The sequence below is a fragment of the Thalassophryne amazonica genome, chromosome 11 (genome assembly GCF_902500255.1).
Source record: "Thalassophryne amazonica chromosome 11, fThaAma1.1, whole genome shotgun sequence".
Lineage (NCBI taxonomy): Eukaryota > Metazoa > Chordata > Actinopteri > Batrachoidiformes > Batrachoididae > Thalassophryne > Thalassophryne amazonica.
The window spans coordinates 6,741,670-6,758,889 of NC_047113.1; the positions used below are offsets into that span (position 1 = coordinate 6,741,670).

The 17,220-nt window shown below is 44.8% G+C and overlaps 1 protein-coding gene across 1 annotated transcript in view; it reads left to right on the top strand.

Moving 5' to 3' along the window:
* Positions 1-17,220, top strand: part of LOC117520008 (pro-neuregulin-2, membrane-bound isoform-like) — a 447,661-nt gene that overhangs the window by 140,041 nt on the left and 290,400 nt on the right. The gene's annotated exons all lie outside the window — the stretch shown is intronic.

Below are 17,220 nucleotides of genomic sequence, written 5' to 3' on the forward strand. Positions count from 1 at the left end.
ATTTTCAGTTAACTGAAGGCTTTTCAGGGAACTTTTAGGACAACCTGATAATAATTAATTACAATAGTCCAGCCTAGAGGAAATAAATGCATGAATTAGTTTCTCAGCATCACTCTGAGACAAGACCTTTCTAATTTTAGAGATATTGCGCAAATGCAAAAAAGCAGTCCTACATATTTGTTTAATATGCGCTTTGAATGACATATCCTGATCAAAAATGACTCCAAGATTTTTCACAGTATTACTAGAGGTCAGGGTAATGCCATCCAGAGTAAGGATCTGGTTAGACACCATGTTTCTAAGATTTGTGGGGCCAAGTACAATAACTTCAGTTTTATCTGAGTTTAAAAGCAGGAAATTAGAGGTCATCTATGTCTTTATGTCTGTAAGACAATCCTGCAGTTTAGCTAATTGGTGTGTGTCATCTGGCTTCATGGATAGATAAAGCTGGGTATCATCTGCGTAACAATGAAAATTTAAGCAATGCTGTCTAATAATACTGCCTAAGGGAAACATGTATAAAGTGAATAAAATTGGTCCTACCACAGAACCTTGTGGAACTCCATAATTAACCTTAGTCTGTGAAGAAGATTCCCCATTTACATGAACAAATTGTAATCTATTAGATAAATATGATTCAAACCACCGCAGCGCAGTGCCTTTAATACCTATGGCATGCTCTAATCTCTGTAATAAAACTTTATGGTCAACAGTATCAAAAGCAGCACTGAGGTCTAACAGAACAAGCACAGAGATGAGTCCACTGTCTGAGGCCATAAGAAGATCATTTGTAACCTTCACTACTGCTGTTTCTGTACTATGATGAATTCTAAAACCTGACTGAAACTCTTCAAATAGACCATTCCTCTGCAGATGATCAGTTAGCTGTTTTACAACTACCCTTTCAAGAATTTTTGAGAGAAAAGGAAGGTTGGAGATTGGCCTATAATTAGCTAAGATAGCTGGGTCAAGTGATGGCTTTTTAAGTAATGGTTTAATTACTGCCACCTTAAAAGCCTGTGGTACATAGCCAACTAATAAAGATAGATTGATCATATAAGAACAGCGCAGTTTGATTAAAAATTTGATTGGAGAGGGGAAAACTTATACGCAGGTGCAAAAAGTATAGGCTGTTCATCTACAATGATCTCCAGTGCTTTAAAATGGACAAAAAACCAGAGACACGTGGAAGAAAACGGAAAACAACCATCAAAATGGATAGAAGAATAACCAGAATGGCAAAGGCTCACCTATTGATCAGCTCCAGGATGATCAAAGACAGTCTGGAGTTACCTGTAAGTGCTGTGACAGTTAGAAGACGCCTGTTTGAAGCTAATTTATTTGCAAGAATCCCATGCAAAGTCCCTCTGTTAAATAAAAGACGTGCAGAAGAGGTTACAATGTGCCAAAGAACACATCAACTGGCCTAAAGAGAAATGGAGGAATATTTTGTGGACTGATGAGAGTAAAATTGTTCTTTTTGGGTCCAAGGGCCGCAGACAGTTTGTGAGACGACCCCCAAACTCTGAATTCAAGCCACAGTTCAGAGTGAAGACAGTGAAGCATGGTGGTGCAAGCATCATGATATGGGCATGTTTCTCCTACTATGGTGTTGGACCTATATATCACATACCAGGTATCATGGATCAGTTTGGATATGTCAAAATACTTGAAGAGGTCATGTTGCCTTATGCTGAAAAGGACATGTCCTTCAAATGGGTGTTTCAACAAGACAATGACCCCAAGCACACTAGTAAACCAGCAAAATCTTGGTTCCAAACCAACAAAATTAATGCCTTGCAGATGTGAAGAAATCATGAAAAACTGTGGTTATACAACTAAATACTAGTTTAGTGATTCACAGGATTGTTAAAAAAGCAGTTTGAACATAATAGTTTTGAGTTTGTAGCGTCAACAGCAGATGCTACTATTATTGTGAACACCCCCTTTTCTACTCTTTTTCCCTAATAGGCCAGTTTCATAGCCTTAAGAGTGTGCATATCATGAATGCTTTGTCTTGTTGGATTTGTTAGAATCTACTGAATCTACTGGTACCTTGTTTCCCATGTAACAATAAGAAATATACTGAAAACCTGGATTAATCTTTTTAGTCACATAGCACATGTAATTTAAACAGTGGTGGGCACAGTTCCGCTAATCCGCTAATTATCAAAGCTAATGTCTTCATTCTCGTATTATCTTTTCAGATAACTTTGAAAACCATCAGCGGACCAATTAGCTTCTGATAAATTTAGGTCAGATGATTTTTAGACCACTAACATATTTTTGCAGGCACAGTGAATAAAGCTTAACAGTTAACATTTGTGATGTCTGAAATCAAAGATTTTAGTACGTGCCTGTTAAATGTTTTGTAGCAGACAGATGCTCTATCCTCTACAGGCAGAGGATAGAGGTGGCTACAGTTTTCAGTAGCTGCTAGAGTACTGAACTCAATACTGAAAGTTATCGGTTTAGCTTTTATCTGTAACTTCCACAAAGTTTTTTTAGGGGTTTATCGGTTTATCTTTATAATAGCTATCTTTTCAGTTCGCATATTAACTGTTATTGAAGCTAACTTTTTGGTTAGCTGTGCCCAACACTGAATTTAAACAGAAAAACAGCATATGAGGAAACACAAAATGGGCAGATTTTTGACAGGAAAGAAAACAGGTGATGATCAACAAACAAAAATTAGAGCTCCACGCTCATCAAGGACAAACCTCCACCAAAACTTGTTTCCAATTCCACAAATTTTTACCTTTGAAAAATTTCAAGGTCAAAGTCCTTTTCAAAGTGGCTTTTCATAAACTGAAATATAATACAAAATATAGATAAAAAAGAATTTTCAATGTTAAAAAAGAATCAAATATCCCCTAAATCCGCAATACGAATCAGATGTGGATCAAACTTTGTTGATGGAGAGTGCCAGTTTGCATGTCATTTTTACAAATGAAAGTGATTGAGGCACTTTTGATTGAGATATAATGCAAAATGTACATCAAATGGACTTTTCAATATTAAATTCAAAAGTCCACAAAATCCACAGTCTACATCCGATCCAGATCAAACTTTGTCAGGCAATAGTGAGTGCTGGTCTGCACCTCACTATCAAATATGAGAGTGATTGGGGCACGTTTGACTAAAATATAATGTAAAATATTCGTTAAATAGGGTTTTCAATGTTAAATTTAAATCACCACAAAATCTGTAATCTGGATCAAACTTTGTCAGTCAATAAAGGATACCATCCTACACAAGGCTTTCAAATATGAAAGAAATGTGACCTTATTTGACAGAGGTATGATTTTTTTTTTTTTTTTTAGGATACATTCAATGTTAAAGATAGGGATTTTAACAATTTTTTAGGATCCATTCAATGTTAAAGATAGGGATTTTAACAATTTTTTAGGATCCATTCAATGTTAAAGATAGGGATTTTAACAATTTTTTAAGATCCATTCAATGTTAAAGATAGGGATTTTAACAATTTTTAGGATCCATTCAATGTTAAAGATAGGGATTTTAACAATTTTTCAAGATTTTTTCTATCGTTACCGTTTGAGCTATATCCTTGAAAATTTAATTTGTTTTTTTCTATCAGGATATGAATTTTCAGTAAAAATTCCATAACAATATTTCACAAGTTGTGGGCTCCAAGCTGTTCACAAACAAACAAACAAACAGGTGCGATAACATAACAACCTCCTCCAACCAAGTTGGCGGAGGTAAGGAAAATCAAAATAAAAAAATCGTCATTGTGCATGTTGTACATCTATTCTCTGTCAGTGTTGTGCAAAGCCTTTTGCATTATAATGTTTACAGTCTCAAATTTTACAACTTGTTTCATGGTCATCTGTAACTGGTGAAAAGATGCAACCAGGATATGATGTCTGAGGGCAGTTCTGTAGTGTGGTAGATGCTGTGTCAATGGCATAAGCATGTGTTCGCTGACCTGACCTGATATATATGCTGGAAAAGCTTACTCCAATAAAATGAATCTTGAATTAAATGTCTCATCCAACAATATCAAATTGGGGACGTGTTTACTTACCATAAAGATCAGTTGTTGGAGGTATCAATATTTCACTATCTATCCGCACATCTCTATTATTTAGGGAGAATAAGTTGGGGGGGATCACTGGTGTTGTGAGTGAAAGTCAGGTGTTACATTGTGGCCATGTCGCACTTATCTTTTACATGATCCAGTGGGCAAGTGGCCTCTTGGCCCTTCTGGGGCCAAAGGGACTCAACATTGAGGCTTCACCTGGCAGTAGCAGATCAGAATCAGAATAATCAAATTTATTGCCAAGTAAGTTCTCACATACAAGGAATTTGATCTGGTGTCATTGGTGCATAAACAACTAGAAGCACTCGGACAGCGCAAATCTCCGCCAAGACCACTGGGTCACTGACATTACATGGAATACCCTTTGGCAAAGAGACTTATTCCACATCATTTCACGCATCTACAGTCATGTTTCAGATTCAGCTTTTAACCTTCTGGGGTCCGAGGGCATTTTTTGGACAGTTCACTCGCCTGGCATAAATGTTTTATTATTGCTGTTACCAGCTCTCTGTTGTGAAAGTGTAGGAACACGGACCCACAACAGGGGGCGTAAATGAATGGGCAATGGATAAGCCAAACAGTAACAATTTAATGTTGTAAATTGTGCACAACGGAATACAGACAACAACAAGTTTGGAACTACAGTCAATTACACGTTGGGTGACGTGTGGGCAGGCTTGAGGATAGGAGACGCCTGTCCAGAACCAAGCCGGATCCCACACGGCCCTCACTGCCAACGGATCTGAAGAACACCGGAGCCGCCAAGTCCTGAGTCCCCAGGTGGCCACCGTCTCCAGCTGTCAGACCTGGCACTGCTGGCAGAGAACAAAAACAGCACAGGTGAGTGTGAGTACGCACACTCAGTAATCCCACAGTCTGTGTTCTTTTGGGAGGGAGCACCTCCACCTCCAATCACACACTCGTGCAGCTCCTGTTTAACCACTTATCTGGTTGGGATTTGAGGCGAAGCCGTCGCTAATCACACCAAACGCCAATCAGGCGGATAAGCAAACACCACAGGAAAACGGCTGCAAAAGAGTTCAGGCTATTATTCAGTTTTAAGTCAGCAGAGAAATTACCTCCAAGGTAGCTGATTTCTCGGCGGGGAGGTGGAGTTGCAGTCCGGCCTTTAAGGTGGTGGTGATGTGGATGAGTGACAGCTGTCACTTCCGGTTGCTATGACGCCCTCTTGTGCTTGTGACCCCCCCCTCAACGGGCGCCTCCTGGCGCCCGACCAGGCTTGTCTGGGTGCCGCCGGTAGAAGTCAGCCAGGAGGGCCGGGTCCAGGATGAAGCTCCTCTTCACCCAGGAGCGTTCTTCGGGTCCATACCCCTCCCAGTCCACCAAATACTGGAACCCCCGGCCCTTCCGACGGATGTCCAGGAGCCGGTGCATGGTCCAAGCCGGCTCCCCGTCGATGATCCAGGCAGGAGGCGGCACCGGTCCGGGGGTACAGAGGGGTGAAACGTGGTGAGGTTTGATGCGTGACACATGGAAAACCGGGTAGATCCGCAGCGAAGCTGGCAGTTTCAGCTTCACTGCGGCTGGACTGAGGATCTTGAGTATGGTGAAAGGTCCAATGTATCTGTCCTTTAATTTCTGGGATTCCACTTGCAGGGGAATGTCTTTTGTGGAAAAGCCAAACCTCCTGCCCAGGCTGATACGTAGGGGCCGGGGCACGCCGGCGGTCTGCATGGTTCTTGGCCCTCGTCCAGGCTTTGAGCAGGGCAGAGCGGGCGGTACGCCACACCCGACGGCACCTTCTCAGATGGGCCTGGACCGAGGGCACCCTGACCTCTCCCTCCACTAGCGGGAACAATGGGGGCTGGTACCCCAAACACACCTCAAATGGGGAGAGGCCGGTAGCAGATGATACTTGGCTATTATGAGCATACTCGATCCAGGCCAGATGGTTACTCCAGGCCGTCGGGTGCGCGGAGGTCACGCAGCGGAGGGCCTGCTCCAATTCCTGGTTCGCCCGCTCTGCCTGTTCGTTCGTCTGAGGATGGTACCCGGACGAGAGACTCACGGTGGCCCCCAGTTCCCTGCAGAAACTCCTCCAGACCTGAGAGGAGAACTGAGGACCACGGTCTGAGACAATATCCGATGGAATCCCATGCAGACGCACGACGTGGTGGACCAGGAGGTCTGCAGTCTCCTGGGCCGTCGGGAGCTTCGGGAGGGCCACGAAGTGGGCCGCCTTGGAGAACTGGTCCACTATCGTGAGGATGGTAGTCATGCCCTGGGACGGCGGGAGGCCCGTGACAAAGTCCAGGCCAATGTGAGACCAGGGGCGATGAGGCACGGGCAGAGGCTGGAGGAGGCCTTGGGCCTTGTGGTGGTCAGTTTTGCCCCTGGCACAGGTGGTGCAGGCCTGGACATACTCCTGTACGTCGGCTTCCATAGACGCCCACCAGAAGCACTGCCGGACCACTGCCACGGTCCTTCGCACGCCTGGATGACAGGAGAGCTTGGAACAGTGACACAAGTCTAGGAACGCAGCCCTGGCCTCTGGTGGGACGTACAATTTGTCCTTCGGACCTGTCCCCGGGTCCGGGCTCCGTGTCAGGGCCTCCCGGACGGTCTTCTCCACGTCCCAGGTGAGGGTGGCCATGACAGTGGACTCGGGGATGATGGTTTCCGTCGGGTCTGACAGCTCGGTCTTGACCTCCTCTTCGTGCACCCGGGACAGGGCATCAGATCATTGGTTCTTCGTCCCGGGGCGGTAGGTGATCCGAAAGTCAAAACGCCCGAAGAACAGTGACCAGCGGGCTTGCCTGGGGTTCAGACGCCTGGCGGTCCGAATGTACTCCAGGTTCCGATGGTCCGTGAAAACCGTAAATGGTACCGATGCTCCCTCCAACAGGTTTCTCCACTCCTCAAGAGCCTCCTTCACCGCAAGAAGTTCCCGATTGCCAACGTCATAGTTCCTTTCAGCCGGGGTCAACCTGCGGGAAAAGTAGGCACATGGATGGAGAACCTTGTCGGACTCCCCGCTCTGGGATAGCACGGCTCCGATCCCTGAGTCAGAGGCGTCCACTTCAACTATAAACTGGCGATTGGGATCGGGCTGCACCAGAACTGGTGCAGTCGAGAACCAGCGTTTCAACTCCCTAAACGCAGCTTCGCACCGATCCGACCAGGTGAAGGGGACTTTTGTGGAGGTCAGGGCTGTCAGGGGGCTAACTACCTGACTGTAGCCCTTGATGAACCTCCGGTACAAATTTGCAAAACCGAGGAACTGTTGCAGTTTCCTACGGTCTGTTGGTTGGGGCCAATCTCTCACCGCCGCAACCTTGGCCGGATCAGGGGCGACGGAGTTGGAGGAGATTATGAACCCCAGGAAGGACAAAGAAGTGCGGTGGAACTCGCACTTCTCGCCCTTCACAAACAGCCGGTTCTCCAACAACCGCTGTAGGACCTGACGTACATGCTTGACATGGGTCTCAGGATCCGGAGAAAAGATGAGTATATCATCTAGATATACGAAGACAAACCGATGCAGAAAGTCCCGCAAGACGTCTTTAACCAATGCTTGGAACGTTGCAGGCGCATTGGTGAGGCCGAACGGCATGACCAGGTACTCAAAGTGACCTAACGGGGTGTTAAATGCCGTCTTCCACTCGTCTCCCTCCCGGATCCGAACCAGGTGATAAGCATTCCTAAGATCCAATTTTGTGAAAATTTGGGCTCCATGCAAGGGCGTGAACACTGAATCCAACAGAGGTAACGGGTATCGGTTGCGAACCGTGATCTCGTTCAGCCCTCTGTAATCAATGCATGGACGGAGTCCGCCGTCCTTCTTGCCCACAAAAAAGAAACCAGCACCCATTGGGGAGGTGGAGTTCCGGATCAACCCAGCAGCTAACGAGTCCCGGATGTAGGTCTCCATTGATTCGCGTTCCGGACGTGAGAGGTTGTACAGCCTGCTGGACAGGTACTCAGCGCCCGGTATCAAATTAATGGCACAATCGTACGGACAGTGCGGGGGAAGCGTGAGTGCCAGATCCTTGCTGAAGACGTCAGCAAGGTCATGGTACTCAGCTGGCACCGCCGCCAGATTGGGGGGGACTAAAACCTCCTCCTTAGCTGTCACACCGGGTGGAACCAAGGATCCTAAACACTCCCGGTTGCAGGTTTCGCTCCACTGAACCACAACCCCAGACAGCCAATCAATCCAGGGATTGTGTTTTAACACCCATGGAAAACCCAAAATCACTCGGGAGGTAGAAGGTGTTACATAAAACACAATCTCCTCCCTGTGATTTCCAGACGCAACCAATGTCACTGGCTGTGTCTGGTGTGTGATTAGTGGAAGAAGGGTGCCATCTAGTGCCCGCAACGACAATGGTGACGGTAAGGCCACTAGAGGGAGCCCAACCTCCTTTGCCCATCTGCTATCCAGCAGATTCCCCTCCGACCCCGTGTCCACCAGTGCTGGGGCATGAAGGGTTAGATCCCCACTCAGGATCATGACTGGGATGCGTGCAGATTTTCGGGGTCTCCCCGCGTGGGTATTGTGACCCACCCTTAGCCCAGTCTCTAAGGACGAGTGCTGCTGTTTTGACCGTTTGGGGCATTTTTTCTGTGTGTGCTCGGTTGAGCTGCAGAGAAAACACTCCCCACGGATCAGCCTCCTTTGTCTCTGATCTGATCGCCTTTTGGCCCTGCTCGTTTCCATAGCAACATCAGCAGGGGGAGCTGTCGTCACGTGGAGTGCCCTGGCTGTGGAGCGTGGGGAAGTCGGCTCCCTTTCGGACCCGGGAGGAAGAGGGACGGCTTGTGCCTGACCACACCCTTCGTCTCGTGCCCGTCGTTAATCGGGTGTCTAACCGTATAACCAGGTCGATAAGCCCGTCTAAATCCCGTGGCTCGTCCTTCGACACCAGGTACTCCGTAAGGACCAGGGACAGTCCGTTTACAAAGGCGGCTTGGAGCGCAACAGCATTCCAGCTGGCTCGCGCTGCCGCGATGCGGAGGTCGACTACATACTTCGCTGCGCTCCGACACCCCTGTCTTATCGACAGCAGCACACTTGAAGCGGTCTCGCCTCTATGAGGGTGGTCGAACACCTGTTGGAACTCCCTCACAAACCCAGTGTAAGTCATTAGGAGCCGTGAATTCTGCTCCCAGAGCACCGTAGCCCAGGCGCGTGCCTCTCCTCGAAGCAAATTTATAATGTAAGCCACCCGGCTAGCGTCTGACGCGTACATGACGGGACGCTGTGAAAAGACGAGCGAGCACTGCATCAAGAAGTCCACGCATGTCTCCACACAGCCTCCATACGGCTCCGGAGGGCTTATGTATGCTTCAGGGGAAGGTGGGGGGGGGGTTCGTTGAACGACCAGTGGAATGTCGGTTTCTGGCATTCGGTCAGCAGGAGGAGGTGCTGCAGCAGCGCCCTGAGCATGCGCTTCCACCTGGGCGGTGAGAGCCTCCATCCTTCGATTGAGAACAATGCTCTGCTCGGTAACTAAGTCCAACCGAGCAGTAAAAGCGGTTAAGATGTGCTGCAGCTCACCTAACACGCCTCCTGCTGGCGCCTGTGCACCTCACTCTTCCATTGGCTGTTCAAGGGATGGTTGACGCCCCTCGGGATCCATGACGCTGGCCGAGAAATCCTGTTATGAAAGTGTAGGAACACGGACCCACGACAGGGGGCGTAAATGAACGGGCAATGGATAAGCCAAACAGTAACTATTTAATGTTGTAAATTGTGCACAACGGAATACAGACAACAACAAGTTGGGAACTACAGTCAATTACACGTTGGGTGACGTGTGGGCAGGCTTGAGGATAGGAGACGCCTGTCCAGAACCGAGCCGGATCCCACACGGACCTCACCGCCAACGGATCTGAAGAACACCGGAGCCGCCAAGTCCTGAGCCCCCAGGTGGCCACCGTCTCCAGCTGTCAGACCTGGCACTGCTGGCAGAGAACAAAAACAGCACAGGTGAGTGTGAGTACGCACACTCAGTAATCCCACAGTCTGTGTTCTTTTGGGAGGGAGCACCTCCCGTAGCTGATTTCTCGGCGGGGAGGTGGAGTTGCAGTCCGGCCTTTAATGTGGTGGTGATGTGGATGAGTGACAGCTCGTGCTGATGACGACCGACAGCTGTCACTCCCGGTTGCTATGACGCCCTCTCGTGCTCGTGCTTACGGAAAAACGCCAACGGTCAAAACGACCCCCTGTGAGCAAGCACTTGGCAATAGTGGGAAGGAAAAACTCCCTTTTAACAGGAAGAAACCTCCAGCAGAACCAGGCTCAGGGAGGGGCAATCTTCTGCTGGGACTGGTTGGGGCTGAGGGAGAGAACCAGGACAAAGACATGCTGTGGAGGGGAGCAGAGGTCAATCACTAATGATTAAATGCAGAGTGGTGCATACAGAGCAAAAAGAGAAAGAGACACTCAGTGCATCATGAGAGACACTCAGTGCATCATGGGAACCCCCCAGCAGTCTAAGTCTATAGCAGCATAACTAAGGGATGGTTCAGGGTCACCTGATCCAGCCCTAACTATAAGCTTTAGCAAAAAGGAAAGTTTTAAGCTTAATCTTAAAAGTAGAGAGGGTGTCTGTCTCCCTGATCTGAATTGGGAGCTGGTTCCACAGGAGCGGAGCCTGAAAGCTGAAGGCTCTGCCTCCCATTCTACTCTTACAAACCCTAGGAACTACAAGTAAGCCTGCAGTCTGAGAGCGAAGCGCTCTATTGGGGTGATATGGTACTATGAGGTCCCTAAGATAAGATGGGACCTGATTATTCAAAACGTTATAAGTAAGAAGAAGAATTTTAAATTCTATTCTAGAATTAACAGGAAGCCAATGAAGAGAGGCCAATATGGGTGAGATATGCTCTCTCCTTCTAGTCCTTGTCAGCACTCTAGCTGCAGCATTTTGAATTAACTGAAGGCTTTTCAGGGAACTTTTAGGACAACCTGATAATAATGAATTACAGTAGTCCAGCCTAGAGGAAATAAATGCATGAATTAGTTTCTCAGCATCACTCTGAGACAAGACCTTTCTAATTTTAGAGATATTGCGCAAATGCGAAAAAGCAGTCCTACATATTTGTTTAATATGCGCATTGAATGACATATCCTGATCAAAAATGACTCCAAGATTTTTCACAGTATTACTAGAGGTCAGGGTAATGCCATCCAGAGTAAGGATCTGGTTAGACACCATGTTTCTAAGATTTGTGGGGCCAAGTACAATAACTTCAGTTTTATCTGAGTTTAAAAGCAGGAAATTAGAGGTCATCCATGTCTTTATGTCTGTAAGACAATTCTGCAGTTTAGCTAATTGGTGTGTGTCCTCTGGCTTCATGGATAGATAAAGCTGGGCATCATCTGCATAATTTGTTCAACAAATTGTAATCTATTAGATAAATATGATTCAAACCACCGCAGCGCAGTGCCTTTAATACCTATGGCATGCTCTAATCTCTGTAATAAAATTTTATGGTCAACAGTATCAAAAGCAGCACTGAGGTCTAACAGAACAAGCACAGAGATGAGTCCACTGTCTGAGGCCATAAAAAGATCATTTGTAACCTTCACCAATGCTGTTTCTGTACTATGATGAATTCTAAAACCTGACTGAAACTCTTCAAATAGACCATTCCTCTGCAGATGATCAGTTAGCTGTTTTACAACTACCCTTTCAAGAATTTTTGAGAGAAAAGGAAGGTTGGAGATTGGCCTATAATTAGCTAAGATAGCTGGGTCAAGTGATGGCTTTTTAAGTAATGGTTTAATTACTGCCACCTTAAAAGCCTGTGGTACATTGCCAACTAATAAAGATAGATTGATCATATTTAAGATTGAAGCATTAATTAATGGTAGGGCTTCCTTGAGCAGCCTGGTAGCAATGGGGTCTAATAGACATGTTGATGGTTTGGAGGAAGTAACTAATAAAAATAACTCAGACAGAACAATCGGAGAGAAAGAGTCTAACCAAATACCGGCATCACTGAAAGCAGCCAAAGATAACGATACGTCTTTGGGATGGTTATGAGTAATTTTTCTCTAATAGTTAAAATTTTATTAGGAAAGAAAGTCATGAAGTCATTACTAGTTAAAGTTAAAGGAATACTCAGCTCAATAGAGCTCTGACTCTTTGTCAGCCTGGCTACAGTGCTGAAAAGAAACCTGGGGTTGTTCTTATTTTCTTCAATTAATGATGAGTAGTAAGATGTCCTAGCTTTACGGAGGGCTTTTTTATAGAGCAACAGACTCTTTTTCCAGGCTAAGTGAAGATCTTCTAAATTAGTGAGACACCATTTCCTCTCCAACTTACGGGTTATCTGCTTTAAGCTGCGAGATTGTGAGTTATACCACGGAGTCATTCACTTCTGATTTAAAGCTCTCTTTTTCAGAGGAGCTACAGCATACAAAGTTGTCTTCAATGAGGATGTAAAACTATTGACGAGATACTCTATCTCACTTACAGAGTTTGGGTAGCTACTCTGCACTGTGTTGGTATATGGCATTAGAGAACATAAAGAAGGAATCATATCCTTAAACCTAGTTACAGCTCTTTCTGAAAGACTTCTAGTGTAATGAAACTTATTCTCCACTGCTGGGTAGTCCATCAGAGTAAATGTAAATGTTATTAAGAAATGATCAGACAGAAGGGAGTTTTCAGGGAATACTGTTAAGTCTTCAATTTCCATACCATAAGTCAGAACAAGATCTAAGATATGATTAAAGTGGTGGGTGGACTCATTTACATTTTGAGCAAAGCCAATTGAGTCTAATAATAGATTAAATGCAGTGTTGAGGCTGTCATTCTCAGCATCTGTGTGGATGTTAAAATCGCCCACTATAATTATCTTATCTGAGCTAAGCACTAAGTCAGACAAAAGGTCTGAAAATTCACAGAGAAACTCACAGTAACGACCAGGTGGACGATAGATAATAACAAATAAAACTGGTTTTTGGGACTTCCAATTTGGATGGACAAGACTAAGAGTCAAGCTTTCAAATGAATTAAAGCTCTGTCTGGGTTTTTGATTAATTAATAAGCTGGAATGGAAGATTGCTGCTAATCCTCCGCCTCGGCCCGTGCTACGAGCATTCTGGCAGTTAGTGTGACTCGGGGGTGTTTACTCATTTAAACTAACATATTCATCCTGCTGTAACCAGGTTTCTGTAAGGCAGAATAAATCAATATGTTGATCAATTATTATATCATTTACTAACAGGGACTTAGAAGAGAGAGACCTAATGTTTAATAGACCACATTTAACTGTTTTAGTCTGTGGTGCAGTTGAAGGTGCTATATTATTTTTTCTTTTTTAATTTTTATGCTTAAATAGATTTTTACTGGTTATTGGTGGTCTGGGAGCAGGCACCGTCTCTACGGGGATGGGGTAATGAGGGGATGGCAGGGGGAGAGAAGCTGCAGAGAGGTGTGTAAGACTACAACTCTGCTTCCTGGTCCCAACCCTGGATAGTCACGGTTTGGAGGATTTAAGAAAATTGGCCAGATTTCTAGAAATGAGAGCTGCTCCATCCAAAGTGGGATGGATGCCGTCTCTCTTAACAAGACTAGGTTTTCCCCAGAAGCTTTGCCAATTATCTATGAAGCCCACCTCATTTTTTGGACACCACTCAGACAGCCAGCAATTCAGGGAGAACATGCGGCTAAACATGTCACTCCCGGTCCGATTGGGGAGGGGCCCAGAGAAAACTACTGAGTCCGACATTGTTTTTGCAAAGTTACACACCGATTCACTGTTAATTTTAGTGACCTCCGATTGGCGTAACCGGGTGTCGTTACTGCCGACGTGAATTACAATCTTACCAAATTTACGCTTAGCCTTAGCCAGCAGTTTCAAATTTCCTTCAGTGTCGCCTGCTCTGGCCCCCGGAAGACAATTGACTATGGTTGCTGGTGTCGCTAACTTCACATTTCTCAAAACAGAGTCACCAATAACCAGAGTTTGATCCTCGGCGGGTGTGTCGTCGAGTGGCGAAAAATGGTTAGAAATGTGAACGGGTTGGCGGTGTACACAGGGCTTCTGTTTAGAACTATGCTTCTTCCTCACAGTCACCCAGTCGGCCTGCTTTCCCGGCTGCTCGGGATCTGCTGGAAGGGAACTAACGGCGGCTAAGCTACCTTGGTCCACACCGACTACAGGGGCCTGGCTAGCTGTAGAATTTTCCACTGTGCTGAGCCGAGTCTCCAATTCGCCCAGCCTGTCCTCCAAAGCTACGAATAAGCTACACTTATTACAAGTACCATTACTGCTAAAGGAGGCCGAGGAATAACTAACTAAACATTTCACACCCAGAGCAGAAAAGTGCAGGAGAGACAGGAGAAGCCGCCATGCTAAATCGGCTGAGAGCTAGTAGCTGCCCTAAGCTAGCGGATTCCTAAAAACACACAAAGTGAATAATGTGTAAATAATTTCAATCAATCAATCAATCAATTTTTTTTTTTATATATCGCCAAATCACAACAAACAGTTGCCCCAAGGCGCTTTATATTGTAAGGCAAGGCCATACAATAATGATGTAAAACCCCAACGGTCAAAACGACCCCCTGTGAGCAAGCACTTGGCTACAGTGGGAAGGAAAAACTCCCTTTTAACAGGAAGAAACCTCCAGCAGAACCAGGCTCAGGGAGGGGCAGTCTTCTGCTGGGACTGGTTGGGGCTGAGGGAGAGAACCAGGAAAAAGACATGCTGTGGAGGGGAGCAGAGATCGATCACTAATGATTAAATGCAGAGTGGTGCATACAGAGCAAAAAGAGAAAGAAACAGTGCATCATAGGAACCCCCCAGCAGTCTACGTCTATAGCAGCATAACTAAGGGATGGTTCAGGGTCACCTGATCCAGCCCTAACTATAAGCTTTAGCAAAAAGGAAAGTTTTAAGCCTAATCTTAAAAGTAGAGAGGGTGTCTGTCTCCCTGATCTGAATTGGGAGCTGGTTCCACAGGAGAGGAGCCTGAAAGCTGAAGGCTCTGCCTCCCATTCTACTCTTACAAACCCTAGGAACTACAAGTAAGCCTGCAGTCTGAGAGCGAAGCGCTCTATTGGGGTGATATGGTACTACGAGGTCCCTAAGATAAGATGGGACCTGATTATTCAAAACCTTATAAGTAAGAAGAAGAATTTTAAATTCTATTCTAGAATTAACAGGAAGCCAATGAAGAGAGGCCAATATGGGTGAGATATGCTCTCTCCTTCTAGTCCCCGTCAGCACTCTAGCTGCAGCATTTTGAATTAACTGAAGGCTTTTTAGGGAACTTTTAGGACAACCTGATAATAATGAATTACAATAGTCCAGCCTAGAGGAAATAAATGCATGAATTAGTTTTTCAGCATCACTCTGAGACAAGACCTTTCTGATTTTAGAGATATTGCGTAAATGCAAAAAAGCAGTCCTACATATTTGTTTAATATGCGCTTTGAATGACATATCCTGATCAAAAATGACTCCAAGATTTCTCACAGTATTACTAGAGGTCAGGGTAATGCCATCCACAGTAAGGATCTGGTTAGACACCATGTTTCTAAGATTTGTGGGGCCAAGTACAATAACTTCAGTTTTATCTGAGTTTAAAAGCAGGAAATTAGAGGTCATCCATGTCTTTATGTCTGTAAGACAATCCTGCAGTTTAGCTAATTGGTGTGTGTCGTCTGGCTTCATAGATAGATAAAGCTGGGTATCATCTGCGTAACAATGAAAATTTAAGCAATACCGTCTAATAATACTGCCTAAGGGAAGCATATATAAAGTGAATAAAATTGGTCCTAGCACAGAACCTTGTGGAACTCCATAATTAACTTTAGTCTGTGAAGAAGATTCCCCATTTACATGAACAAATTGTAATCTATTAGACAAATATGATTCAAACCACCGCAGCGCAGTGCCTTTAATACCTATGGTATGCTCTAATCTCTGTAATAAAATTTTATGGTCAACAGTATCAAAAGCAGCACTGAGGTCTAACAGAACAAGCACAGAGATGAGTCCACTGTCCGAGGCCATAAGAAGATCATTTGTAACCTTCACTAATGCTGTTTCTGTACTATGATGAATTCTAAAACCTGACTGAAACTCTTCAAATAGACCATTCCTCTGCAGATGATCAGTTAGCTGTTTTACAACTACCCTTTCAAGAATTTTTGAGAGAAAAGGACGGTTGGAGATTGGCCTATAATTAGCTAAGATAGCTGGGTCAAGTGATGGCTTTTTAAGTAATGGTTTAATTACTGCCACCTTAAAAGCCTGTGGTACATAGCCAACTAACAAAGATAGATTGATCATATTTAAGATCGAAGCATTAAATAATGGTAGGGCTTCCTTGAGCAGCCTGGTAGGAATGGGGTCTAATAAACATGTTGATGGTTTGGATGAAGTAACTAATGAAAATAACTCAGACAGAACAATCGGAGAGAAAGAGTCTAACCAAATACCGGCATCACTGAAAGCAGCCAAAGATAACGATACGTCTTTGGGATGGTTATGAGTAATTTTTTCTCTAATAGTTAAAATTTTGTTAGCAAAGAAAGTCATGAACTCATTACTAGTTAAAGTTAATGGAATACTCAGCTCAATAGAGCTCTGACTCTTTGTCAGCCTGGCTACAGTGCTGAAAAGAAACCTGGGGTTGTTCTTATTTTCTTCAATTAGTGATGAGTAGAAAGATGTCCTAGCTTTACGGAGGACTTTTTTATAGAGCAACAGACTCTTTTTCCAGGCTAAGTGAAGATCTTCTAAATTAGTGAGACGCCATTTCCTCTCCAACTTACGGGTTATCTGCTTTAAGCTACGAGTTTGAGAGTTATACCATGGAGTTTGACACTTCTGATTTAAAGCTCTCTTTTTCAGAGGAGCTACAGCATCCAAAGCTATCTTCATTGAGGATGTAAAACTATTGACGAGATACTCTATCTCCCTTACAGAGTTTAGGTAGCTACTCTGCACTGTGTTGTTATATGGCATTAGAGAACATAAAGAAGGAATCATATCCTTAAACCTAGTTACAGCGCTTTCTGAAAGACTTCTAGTGTAATGAAACTTATTCCCTACTGCTGGGTAGTCCATCAGAGTAAATGTAAATGTTATTAAAAAATGATCAGACAGAAGGGAGTTTTCAGGGAATACTGTTAAGTCTTCTATTTCCATACCATAAGTCAGAA